Source organism: Hydra vulgaris, chromosome 09, assembly GCF_038396675.1.
Source record: "Hydra vulgaris chromosome 09, alternate assembly HydraT2T_AEP".
In the NCBI taxonomy this organism is placed as follows: domain Eukaryota; kingdom Metazoa; phylum Cnidaria; class Hydrozoa; order Anthoathecata; family Hydridae; genus Hydra; species Hydra vulgaris.
In genome coordinates this window covers 32125001-32138851 of record NC_088928.1, presented here as the reverse complement: position 1 = coordinate 32138851, position 13851 = coordinate 32125001, and the positions used below count along the sequence as shown (strand labels likewise).

Here is a 13851-nt window from a genome sequence, read left to right as displayed (position 1 = left end):
TGAAAAAATGTTTTATAATTTCTTAAAACATGTTTTATATTTTCTTAGAAAATGTTTTATATTTCGCATAAACCCTTTAAGAACATTGAGCACTCTATTGTGTAGAATACTTTTTAAAGTTGTTTAAATATATATATATATATATATATATATATATATATATATATAATATATATATATATATATATATATAATCATTACATAAAAAAAGTTATAAAAAGAAGTTTTAAAATTTTTTTCATAGTAAGCATACAATTATTGATATTTAGATTTAAATAACTTAAATTTGTTTGTTGTTCTTTTTGGTATTGCTTTTCATTATCTTTGTAATATTGAAAACATATAACACTGTGTTCTTCATACGTTTCTTTATTTACAAGAGTGTTGCAAAAAAAACACAACTTTTTTTTTATTCCTTCACAATCATATTCACATTCATGATTTAAAAGATCTTAAACTTTTTTTTTGCATACAAAGCATTCATATGTCAATTTGTTGGTGGAGCATTCTTTTTGATGTACCAATAGTTGTTCTATAGGAAATTCTCCTTCACAAAAACAGAATGCCAAATTGGGAATCCTTCTCGCGGGATTGGCTTGTATTTAGCCCAGCAAAGACAGCATTGTTTTGTTTTCCATGCCGATTATTTTTACCTAGAAATCAACTTCCACACATGACTTCATCCCTTGCAATGATTGGAGGATGGGGATATGAAAAGAAGTGGAAGAATCTCATCAGTCGAATTCCTGAACATGAGCATTCGAAAATCCATAAACAATACTACATTCAGTGGCGTGAATTAAAAGCTCGAATGAAAACTGATCAGTCAATTGAACATTTGATGAATCGCCAAATTCTCAATGAAGCTGACATCTGGAGAAAAATCTTGGAACGAATCTTGGATGTGATTCTGTTTCTTGGTGAACGTGGATTGGCTATTCGTGGAATATCTGACCTAATTGGAGATTCTCATAATGGAAATTTCTTAGGATTGCTGGAACTGATTTCGCATTATGACCCAATTCTTAAGGAACATGTGATAAAAGTTAAACAATCACAGGACAAGGGTCAACGTCTTCAGGCGCATTACTTGTCAAATCGTTCTCAAAATGAATTCATTGGCCTTTGTGCAGCTGAGGTTCGCAGGCAAATTATAGAAGAGTGCAAGTCTGCAAAGTATTTTTCAATTATGGTTGATGCCACTCCTGATGTGAGCCATACTGAACAAAGTTCGTTTGTCATTCGATATGTACATGAAAAAGAACCTGGAAAATTTTTAATTGAAGAGCGGTTTTTGATCTTTGCAGATTGTGCCAAGAAGACTGGATCTGATATTGCGGAATTAATTCTGGAAACTTTGGAAACATTAAAAATTTGTTTTGAAGACTGCCGTGGCCAAGGCTATGACAATGGAGTCAACATGTCAGGAAAATATAAGGGTGTTCAAGCAATCCTACAAAAGAAGAACCCATTGTCTGTATTCTCACACTGTGGTTGTCATTCATTGAATTTGTGTGGACAGAATGCTGCCTCAAGCTGTACAGATGCTGAGACTTTCTTTGGAACTGTTCAAACCGTATATACGATCTTTTCTGCTAGTCCGCAACGCTGGGAAATATTGCAAAAGAGACTTCACGGTGTGTCTTTGCATGGACAATCAGGAACACGATGGACTGAGAGACTTGACAGCATTCGCCCTTTCTATAATCACTTGAGCCAAATCATTGAATCTTTGAAAGAAGTTAAGAGTTGAATCTCACGCCTAAAGCAAAAACTGAGATTAGAGGTGCCCTAAAATATATGAGCTTCTTCAAATGTGTTCTCATGTCTGGAATTTGGCTGAAAGTTCTCACATTGATTGACCGCTGCAACCAGGTCATTCAGGCAAGAAAAGCAACTATTGATATTAGGGTGGAAAATATTGAAGCATTGATTAGTCAACTCAAATCTGTTCGGGAGGAATGGCCTACAATTTTAGAAGAAGCCAAGTTAGTTGCAGATGTTGCAAAAATCAGTTCTGAATTTCCAATCCACAGAAAAGTGAAACGCAAAAGTTTTTTTGGGGAGCAAATTAAAGGTGATGAACAAATTACGGAATTAACAGAAGCAGAATCAGGAGAGGAGGCAACATTTCGGAGAACGGTTTTTTATCACATTTTTGATTCTGTAATTGGTGAACTTACTTCACGTTTCACAGCAATTCAAGAAATCCTTTCTATATTCTCTTTTTTGTGGAAGTATCAAAAACTGTCTGAAGCAGAAATCAAGAGTGCTTGGTCACATTTTTCTCAAAAATATTCTTGTGATGTGACCGAAAATGAACTGAATAAAGAATTGCTTCACATAAAACAAATTCATACTGCAAATTTTGGAAAGGGACCTCTTGCCCCATTTGACTTATTAAACAAATTTTCTGAAATGAAGCTTGGAGAACTCTTTAGAAATATAGTAATTGCATTGCGTATTATTGCTTCAATTCCAGTGATAGTGGCTTCAAGTGAGCGTTCATTCAGTAAATTAAAGCTCATTAAGAATTTTTTGCGCTCAACTATGGGACAAGAACGAACAAGTGACCTCGCCATTTTGAGTATCGAGTGTCTATTAGCAAAAAATATTGATTTCCATGATGTGATTGAAAAGTTTGCTAAACAAAAGACAGGAAAAATAATATTTTAAGAAACAACAGCTTGACTATTTAATTATACTTATATTCCAGTAATATAATAAAAAAATTTAAGCAGGCCTTTCTTTTTTGGAGTAAAGGGGGTGGGCCCCTAAACTGAAGAATGCTCGGGGCCCCCAAATCCTGTGCACGGTCCTGCTTACAACATTTGTAGTTTTAATTCTTCTATGTATTCATCTACGTCTGTTTCGTTCGTCTTTTCTTCTTCTAACATTTTTTCTATGTATTTTTCAAAATCTTCTTCTGTCATTTCTTCTTTAAATTTCACCTCTTCTTCCATCTTTTTTTCTTTTGTTAGCGAAAACAAATCTTGCATACAAACCGTAAATTCAGTCATATACTCTCCATTGCTAATAAAAAAAAATATATAAAAAAATAATAACCCTCTAAAAAATGAAGTGTTGATTTGATGTTGATCAACGTTGATTTTGCGTTGATATTAGCGATCAACGGCGATCAACCATAAATGGATGTTGTTGCAACAGCAATGTTATCAACAGCAAATCAACGTTTATTTACAAACACTGAGCGTTCGTTGATTTACTGTTGACAAAAAACAAATTTATTGAGCCGTTTACTAACAGTAATTTGCTGAGCATTTTCTGCTGGGATATTTTTGTTATTTTTGGTGGTTATAAAACGTTTGTTCAAATTTTAATTGTATTATACGGTATAAAATGAGTATAAACTTATTGAAAAACATATATTTTATTAAGTAATTATTTTTTCAGTTCTTGAATAAAGTTTATCCTAATGAAATTAGGGTAGTTTTTAACTATTTGAGGATAATAGAACATCTTAAGATAAATATTTTAACAATTTAACATGAAAAAGTCACAACTTAGCAGACATTTGGCTTATTAATGCTTATTATAATAACATTACTATTATTATAGCAAATTATTAATGGCTGCAAGTATTTGCCTGATAAATTCTGACTTCAAACTTAAATCATATAGTACAAAATGCATTTTAAATTGATTTTTTCTGTATAAGAATAATAATGCCTTTATTTTTTTTTCTTTTGTGATGTAATAAAATAAAGATAATAATGGCTAAATATGACAGAAGCCTATATATGAGAGAATTTATGAAAGAAAAACGAAATACTGAAAAAAGAATAAAATGTCTTCTTGAAGAGTGCAACATTGTTGGTAGAGGAAATTGTGTTCATCTAGATTTAGACATTCAAAAGATTTTTGAAGTTTCTGAAGATGTGCACAGTGATATATTGATGTTTTCAATCACTTCGCCAGAAAATAAATTTTGTTTAAGTAAAGTTGAATCTAATTATTGTGATGTTGACGACATTGCATTTAAAAATAGTTTATACAGTAGTATTGATACTCTAACTTCAACAAAAGATTTTTTATATGAGTGGTTATTAAAATACTGTATAAAAGATGAAGCTTTAAATGCACTTTTATTTCACTTAAATAAATTTACTCCATCTATACCAAAATGCTGGCAGACATTACAAAAATCTCTTCAAAAAGTTAATGTTTTATATGTCAGTGGAGGCGATTATATATATCTTGGAGTTAAAAGTGCAATTGATTATTACATATCAACAGTTGGAAATAAGGAAAAGCTTGATCTAATTGTAAGTATTGATGGTGCACCTATGTGCAATAGTAAAAAGACTTCCATTTGGCCTATACTAGTTACAATTAACAGAAAAGGATCCTATGCTGTTGCAATTTGGCATGGTCAGGGAAAACCAAACAATTTGGATGAGTGCTTTGAAGATTTTATTCTTGAAATGAAAAAATTGCAAACTAATGGGTATAAACAGCTGCTGGTGATTATTAAAGCTTTTGTTTGTGATGCGTCTGCAAGAGCATTTGTTAAATGCATTATAGGGCATAGTGGCTATCATAGCTGTGAAAGATGTATGGCAGTTGGCACACAAAAACATGGCGTAAGATTATTGGAAACGACTACTTTACTTTGTACTGACATGGCTTTTAAAAATATTTTTTATAAAGAAGGTCACCAGCTTAAGAGTCTTTCTCCACTTGTTCAGTTAAATTTCCCAATGGTAATTGAATTCCCATTAGACTATATGCACCTTGTATGTCTTGGGGTAGTTAAAAAACTTCTAACAAACTGGTGTAAAGGTCCCCGATGTATTAGAATAAGTCAATCTGTTAAAGACAGTATTTCAAATGAACTCATAAATTTACGAAGTTATACACCATCCAATTTTCAACATAGACCACGATCTTTAAATGAACTTGAGAAGTGGAAAGCAACAGAGTTTCGATTATTCTGCTTTATGCTGGACCTGTTGTTTTAAAAAGGAAAAATAAATAAAACTATGACTTATTTATTTCTCTTTCAATTGCTATGCACATACTGCTTTCTAATAAAATGGCCAAAAATGAATTGTTAGTGGCATTTGCTAAACAGCTGCTTATATAGTTTGTCAGAGAAGTACAAATTTTGTATGGGGAGATCGTGGTAATATACAATGTTGATAGCATGATTCATTTAGCTGATGACTGTGTTAACTTTGGGGAGAGTCTTGATCATCTATCAGCTTTTCCTTTTGAAAACTTTTTGGGTTGAATTAAAAAAATGGTGCAAAAATCACATCAGACTGTTGCCCAAATAGTGAATCAATTAGATGAGAGAAAAAAGTTGGATATTTTTCTTAGAGAAAGGAATGGTAAAGAAATTTCTGCCCAAGTGGTAAATAAAAAGATCAAATCAAATCTATGAGACAGAGTTTATTTTATTCAAGACAAAGGGTTTGTTTTAGTAGAAGAGGTTTTGGTAGATCTTGTAAAATGCAAGGCTCTAAATCCTCATTCAGTTCGAAAGTTTTTTCCTGATTGTTTTGAAACATCTTATTTAGACGTTTGTTATGTAAATTCATTAGCCAACCTAAAAACAATTTTTCCGAAAAAAAAAGAACTTTTGAAGAAAGGCTTGATGATACCTGTTTAAAAAGGTGGTTATGCTTTTTTTGTGCTTAGACATTGTGATATTGCTTATGATCACTGATTTCTTGAATTAAAAACACAAACTTTGATTATACTTGCAGACCATCAATTTTTAAAGAATGTCTGTGCATGTGTCATTTTGTAAAATTTCTTGTAAATTTGTCAAATATGTAGTTCATTGAACAAATTTAAAGTGAGTTTAATGCATTTTAATTTATAAATTTTTTGTGTGAAACAAATACCTGGTATGTTTATAGAAATAATAAAATATTTACACTGGTGTTTTACATTAACAAATCTAAAAAGCGTTTTACAAAGTTCATTGTTTTTAATCTCTAATGTATTTTTAATTTTATTTTGTAACTTATATAAGATTGTTTAGAATTAAATTGCACCAGAATATTGAAATTTCATTTGCCATTGTTGAACTTTAAATGGAAAAATTAAAGAAGTGGAAGTGATTGCTAAAAGTTGGATGAAAAATGATGGGAAATGCTTCTGGCTGCCATTTAAAAGTTCCGCTGCGATTCGTAAAGCTGTCACAACCTTGCAGGCATCAACCTCTGATTGGAAGATATACCCTGCTAGGATTTTATACACTACAGGTTTGCATATTACTATAAAAAAATGTAAAATAATTGAATTAGATATTGAACTGTATGTTTTGACCAGGGCACTGAAGAGGATAATCATGTGCTGGTGCAAATTTATTTTAGGCCTGCTTTACAATACGACTATAGTCTCATTTAATATCACTTATTTTAAATCCAATATTCCAACAGGCATTTGTTTAAATTATATGTTCTGAATGTCTTTAGAATGTTTAAAGAAGATTTCCAACGATTAAAAAAAGTTTTTTAAACTATGTTTTTAGTTTTTTTTTTAAACTTTTAGTGTTTTTTAAAAACTAAAAAATTCATTAATTTTCATGGGTTTTTCATTAAAATTCATTAATTTTTATGCGGTGCACCAATTGCACTCTCATAGGGCCTGCTTTTGCCGCAAAAATTTCAATTACATCTTCATTAGATATTGATAAATGATTTTACGTACATAGATTTGTGTTTATGAAGAAGCTCAGTCACACTTAGAGAAAGCAGCAGATACTTCAAATATTGAAACTGACATCGAAGAGAAAAAAGGGACAAAGCAAAAGTAAATTTTACTAAAATTAGTTTTTAACAAATAAAAAATTTTGCAATAAAGAATTACACAAATCATGCACTTTTTTTGTTTATAAAGTAAAGTTTATATTAAAGGAGAAAGACAGCAATGACATTTTGTGAAAGTGATTAAGATATTGTGATTGGTGATGAAGAACTATACGGAAGATACTATTTTGATAGTTCAAATAGCTAAAGAACATCTAACGTGATTCCAAATATAGCAGGTTAACTATTTTTGCAAAAGTAAAATAATGGTTTGTTAAAATAAAATGCTTATTTTTTTACTGAAGTATAGATGTTTTTAAATCAATATTAACTCCCCATTTACACAGTGAAATAGCAAGCTTTTCAGTTGCTGAAAATAACAATGACTTCTCGAAAGAAACTAATCTATCTCAAGGGAAAATGATGTTGTCTTCAAATATATTGGTAAAAAAAAGTCCTAATGTTGCTTTTGTTCTAATTAAAATCTGTGTGCGTGTGCAGTAAAAAAATTAATAGAAATCAGAACTATATGTTATAGAATATAATTTTGTTGACAAATATTTTATAAATACATGTTTGTTGACAAGTTTAAATAAAAATCACTATATAATGTTTAAAAATTTTATTTAATTTTTGTATGTATAATTTATCTATACCTAGGTAGAAAATGGCTCTAAAAATTGTGTTTTGGATAAAGAGGATAGCAAAGAAAGACATTTGTCTTGCCAGGGTAAATTAAATAAAAGTTTTATTTATTTTTCCCATTTAGGTATTTTTTCATTGGAAATTTTTTACAAAATATTTTACATAAATAATAATAATATTGTTTATTTTACTACATTTTTTTAAAAAGATTTTCAAAAAAGATTTGCGTTGAGTTAGATGGCAAAAATAGATAAAAGAGAAAAGTGATTCAAGAGTCAATTTTAAAAATCCATGTATTGAAATTAAGATAATTTCATTCATATAGAATAAACATAATATGTGTTCTGACCCTTAAGTAATTTTTATTTTTTTAATAATAGATAAGTTCTCTTAGTCGTTGTGGAGGTAATATAAATTGGCTTTTGCTTTTGGAAAGTTGTTGATGAGCGAGGACGCTGGGGCCTGTTTTAATGTCTCGGGTGGTTCATTGAAGATAAATTTTAAAACATACACCCTGTATCATATGATAGTGGGTAAGAATGGTTTTATGCATTTTTTTAGATTTTTTATTTCACAGGAAATATATTTTGTTTACCTAGTCAGTCATTTATGTAACTATTTGCTATAATTTCTGCAGTTTGATTTTTTTCAAATTTGATTTGAATTTTTGATTTAGATGCGATTACACGACAGCATCATGATGCAAAAATTTGCGAATGTTATTCAGGCATTTCGAAATTTTAAAGTCAATCAGGAACACGACTCAATCGAAAAGTTTTGAAAATGAACAATGCTGCAAACGCTAAATAAATTGTTTGAAAATGTAAATTTTGTGTTAAATTCAATAAAAAAACTTTCTTACTTAATGTACTACTTTCTTTCATTATTCTTTTGAGTTAGCTTTGAATTGCTCTATCAATAAATTTTTTGCTAAATCCTTTATTACTTAATGTACCTACTTTCTTTCATTATTCTTTTGAGTTAGCTTTGAATTGCTCTATCAATAAATTTTTTGCTAAATCCTTTATTTACAGCCTGTTTTTTACAAAACAAATTAAGATTTGAGCAATAAGTATAAATTTTATATACAAATATTTTATATATATATACATACATAATATATATATATATATATATATATATATATATATATATATATATATATATATATATATATATATATATATATATATATATATGTATATATATATATATATATATATATATAAATTATAAATCAGTAGAAAATCACTTAACAAAGTTTTTTTTCATTTAACACTGTGTTTTATAAATAAAAAGACTCATCAGAAATACTGAGTTTTTTATTGATGAGAGCATTTCTGATGAGTCTTTTTATCGATGAAATAAAGTGTTAAATGAAAAAAAATTTTCCTAAGTGATTTTCTACTAATTTATAATTGCTCAGTTCTTTTAAGAACATTGAGCACTCTATTTTGTAGAATACATTTTAAAGTTGTTTAAATATATATATATATATATATATATATTTCGTAAACTGTTGATATATACTTTTTTGATATATGCATCAAAAAGCGATATCAAAATACCGTCGGCTATTATAAAAATCAGTGTTGAATCACCAGGAAAAAATGATTGTTGATTAAACGTTGAAAAGCAACATTCGATCAACGTTTTTTGTAAACACCAAATCAACGTTGATAAGTGGCTAACATTTTGGACAAAAAATCAATATGGAATCAATGTTGACGAGAAACATTGAATCAACATCAAATCAACGCCTCATTTTTTAGCGTTAATATCAAAGAATATATTGAAAAAATATAAAGAAAATATTCTTACCAGCCGCATTCTTTAACAAATTGTTTCATTTTTTTATTATTTTTCATTTATATTTGATAGCTGAAAAAAAAAATTACAAATTATAAAACATATATAAAAAACTATTGTAAAATAAAATTTTGTAACATTTCCATGGTTTCTTTCATATTAATTATAAGCTCTTTGTTTCTTTCGATGAAACGTCTAAAACGCGTCAAATAAAGCTTTACTGCTTCGTTTTCTGAATAGAGTTTTTGAAAAAATATATTTAATATTCTGTATATTCTTTCATTTGTGTCGCGATAATCTTGTTCGATACATTCAATTTGTTGTTTTTTATAGTTGAGGTGTTCTGCCAATGTTTGCCAGCGACTTTTAAATCGATTTGTTATATTTAGTTTAAGTTGACTAATATTCATTTTTTACTAAAAAGTCATATAATGTTTTAAAATAAAATTTTCTACATTTAATTTTGTATGATATAAAATAAGTAATAGTTCTTTATTGTCATCATAATCTTCCCACCGTGATAAAATATAAAATAATCGTTTTAGAGCTCTTTTTCTAGATACGTTTTGTAATAAAAATGTTAAAAGCTTTTTAATTTTATCCCTTCGTACACATATTTAAAGTCAATTACTTTGATATCACGTCTTTTAAAATTTTAAAAAATTGCCAATTGTTGCCAATGATTTTTTAGTTGTATAGCCAAATTATTTATTAATTGTTTTATCATTTTTTTTCTATTATAAAATATATATATATATTATTAAAAAAAAATAAAAAAACCTTATATAAATATAAACAACATTTAAAAAAATAACTAATAAAAAATTTATTTCTTCAAAAATATATACAAAATAAATTTTTTGACGAAAATTCAGGACTCCTATGATGATATATGAATGTTGAATTTTTGATTCCCGTTTCCTGCCGTCTGTCAACTCGCCCTTGCGCCATAAATTGAGCGCCATATCGCCTTAAGCGTCTTATCGCCTTGATCGGTAATAAAAAATGTTACACCCTCGGTAATAAAAATGTGATGAGAATTTGTTTAATGACGGTAATGAAAAATAGGTTACACCCCCCTACCTCGGTAATAAAAATGTGATGAAAATTTGTTTAATGAAGCGTGACCAAAAGTATATAAAGAATGAAAGAATTTTTTTTTTTTATTCATGAGAATTATTGATTGTGTTACATTGCTAATGAATTGTTTATCTATTCCCTCGCATGACTAGCCTTAGCGCCGATTCGCCTTACTGCCAATTCGCTCTCGGTAATAAAAAAAACTTAAGTAAAAATTTTTATTAACAAAAAAATTTACAACTTTTATTAACAAAAAAATTTACAATTTTTATTAAGAAAAAAATTTACTATTTTTATTAACAAAAAAATTTACAATTTTTATCAACAAAAAAATTTACTATTTTTATTAACAAAAAAATTTACAATTTTTATCAACAAAAAAATTTACTATTTTTATTAACAAAAAAATTTACAATTTTTATTAACAAAAAAATTTACAATTTTGATTAACAAAATAAATTTAAATTAAAAAAATAATGCAAATGCAACAAAAAAACAGGTTTTCACTGATTTCTTTTGGATTCTTTTGTAATATTTTTGTAGATTCTGTGTGTTTATTAGAAAAAATAGTCAAATAAACTTGAGGTAAACAAAGGAACCTAAGATTTTTACGACAAATCCCCTTTTTATTTACAAAAACTAACTTAAATTAAGAAAATAATGCAAATGCAACAAAAAAACAGGTTTTCACTGATTTCTTATGGATTCATTTGCAATATTTTTGTAGATTCTGTGAGTTTATTAAAAAAAATGGTCAAATAAACTTCTTAAAAACTAACTTAAATTAAGTCAAAAACTAACTTAAATTAAAAAAAATAATGCAAATGCATTAAAAAAACAGGTTTTCAATGATTTCTTTTGCAATCTTTTGAAATATTTTTGTAGATTCTGTGGGTTTATTAGAAAAAAAGATCAAATAAACTTGAGGTGAGCAAAGGAACTTAAGATTTTTACGACAAAACCCCTTTTTATGTAGAAAAACTAATTTAAATTTAGAAAATAATGCAAATGCAACAAAAAAACAGGTTTTCACTGATTTCATTTGGAATCTTTTGTAATATTTTTGCAGATTCTGTGTGTTTATTAGAAAAAATGATTAAATAAACTTGAGGTGAGCAAAGAAACCTAAGATTTTTACGACAAAACCCCTTTTTATGTACAAAAACTAACTTAAATTAAGAAAATAATGCAAATGCAACAAAAAAACAGGTTTTCACTGATTTCTTTTGGATTCATTTGCAATATTTTTGTAGATTCTGTGAGTTTATTAAAAAAAATGGTCAAATAAACTTCTTAAAAACTAACTTAAATTAAGTCAAAAACTAACTTAAATTAAGAAAATAATGCAAATGCATTAAAAAAACAGGTTTTCAATGATTTCTTTTGCAATCTTTTGAAATATTTTTGTAGATTCTGTGGGTTTATTAGAAAAAAAGATCAAATAAACTTAAGGTGAGCAAAGGAACTTAAGATTTTTACGACAAAACCCCTTTTTATGTAGAAAAACTAACTTAAATTTAGAAAATAATGCAAATGCAACAAAAAAACAGGTTTTCACTGATTTCATTTGGAATCTTTTGTAATATTTTTGCAGATTCTGTGTGTTTATTAGAAAAAAAGATTAAATAAACTTGAGGTGAGCAAAGAAACCTAAGATTTTTACGACAAAACCCCTTTTTATGTACAAAAACTAACTTAAATTAAGAAAATAATGCAAATGCAACAAAAAAACAGGTTTTCACTGATTTCTTTTGGATTCTTTTGTAATATTTTTGTAGATTCTGTATGTTTATTAGAAAAAATAGTCAAATAAACTTGAGGTAAACAAAGGAACCTAAGATTTTTACGACAAATCCCCTTTTTATTTACAAAAACTAACTTAAATTAAGAAAATAATGCAAATGCAACAAAAAAACAGGTTTTCACTGATTTCTTATGGATTCATTTGCAATATTTTTGTAGATTCTGTGAGTTTATTTAAAAAAATGGTCAAATAAACTTCTTAAAAACTAACTTAAATTAAGTCAAAAACTAACTTAAATTAAAAAAATAATGCAAATGCATTAAAAAAACAGGTTTTCAATGATTTCTTTTGCAATCTTTTAAAATATTTTTGTAGATTCTGTGGGTTTATTAGAAAAAAAGATCAAATAAACTTGAGTTGAGCAAAGGAACTTAAGATTTTTACGACAAAACCTATTTTTATGTAGAAAAACTAACTTAAATTTAGAAAATAATGCAAATGCAACAAAAAAACAGGTTTTCACTGATTTCATTTGAATCTTTTGTAATATTTTTGCAGATTCTGTGTGTTTATTAGAAAAAATGGTCAAATAAACTTGAGGTGAGCAAAGAAACCTAAGATTTTTACGACAGAACCCCTTTTTATGTACAAAAACTAACTCAAATTAAGAAAATAATGCAAATGCAACAAAAAAACAGGTTTTCACTGATTTCTTTTGGATTCATTTGCAATATTTTTGTAGATTCTGTGAGTTTATTAGAAAAAATGGTCAAATAAACTTCTTAAAAACTAACTTAAATTAAGTCAAAAACTAACTTAAATTAAGAAAATAATGCAAATGCATTAAAAAAACAGGTTTTCAATGATTTCTTTTGCAATCTTTTGAAATATTTTTGTAGATTCTGTGGGTTTATTAGAAAAAAAGATCAAATAGACTTGAGGTGAGCAAAGGAACTTAAGATTTTTACGACAAAACCTATTTTTATGTAGAAAAACTAACTTAAATTTAGAAAATAATGCAAATGCAACAAAAAAACAGGTTTTCACTGATTTCATTTGGAATCTTTTGTAATATTTTTGCAGATTCTGTGTGTTTATTAGAAAAAATGATTAAATAAACTTGAGGTGAGCAAAGAAACCTAAGATTTTTACGACAAAACCCCTTTTTATGTACAAAAACTAACTTTAATTAAGAAAATAATGCAAATGCAACAAAAAAACAGGTTTTCACTGATTTCTTTTGGATTCATTTGCATTATTTTTGTAGATTCTGTGAGTTTATTAGAAAAAATAGTCAAATAAACTTCTTAAAAACTAACTTAAATTAAGTCAAAAACTAACTTAAATTAAGAAAATAATGCAAATGCATTAAAAAAACAGGTTTTTAATGATTTCTTTTGCAATCTTTTGAAATATTTTTGTAGATTCTGTGGGTTTATTAGAAAAAAAGATCAAATAGACTTGAGGTGAGCAAAGGAACTTAAGATTTTAACGACAAAACCCCTTTTTATGTAGAAAAACTAACTTAAATTTAGAAAATAATGCAAATGCAACAAAAAAACAGGTTTTCACTGATTTCATTTGGAATCTTTTGTAATATTTTTGCAGATTCTGTGTGTTTATTAGAAAAAATGATTAAATAAACTTGAGGTGAGCAAAGAAACCTAAGATTTTTACGACAAAACCCCTTTTTATGTACAAAAACTAACTTAAATTAAGAAAATAATGCAAATGCAACAAAAAAACAGGTTTTCACTGATTTCTTTTGGATTCATTTGCATTATTTTTGTA

At 27.5% G+C, this 13851-nt stretch overlaps 1 long non-coding RNA gene across 1 annotated transcript; it reads right to left on the bottom strand.

Moving 5' to 3' along the window:
• Positions 1-214: 214 nt before the first annotated feature.
• On the bottom strand, positions 215-9310 carry LOC136085083 (uncharacterized). Its single transcript, XR_010641063.1, has 2 exons — positions 9249-9310; positions 215-3033 (listed from the first exon to the last, which is right to left on the bottom strand). It is a non-coding gene; the product is annotated as an uncharacterized LOC136085083 (long non-coding RNA).
• Between the last annotated feature and the right edge of the window lie 4541 nt (positions 9311-13851).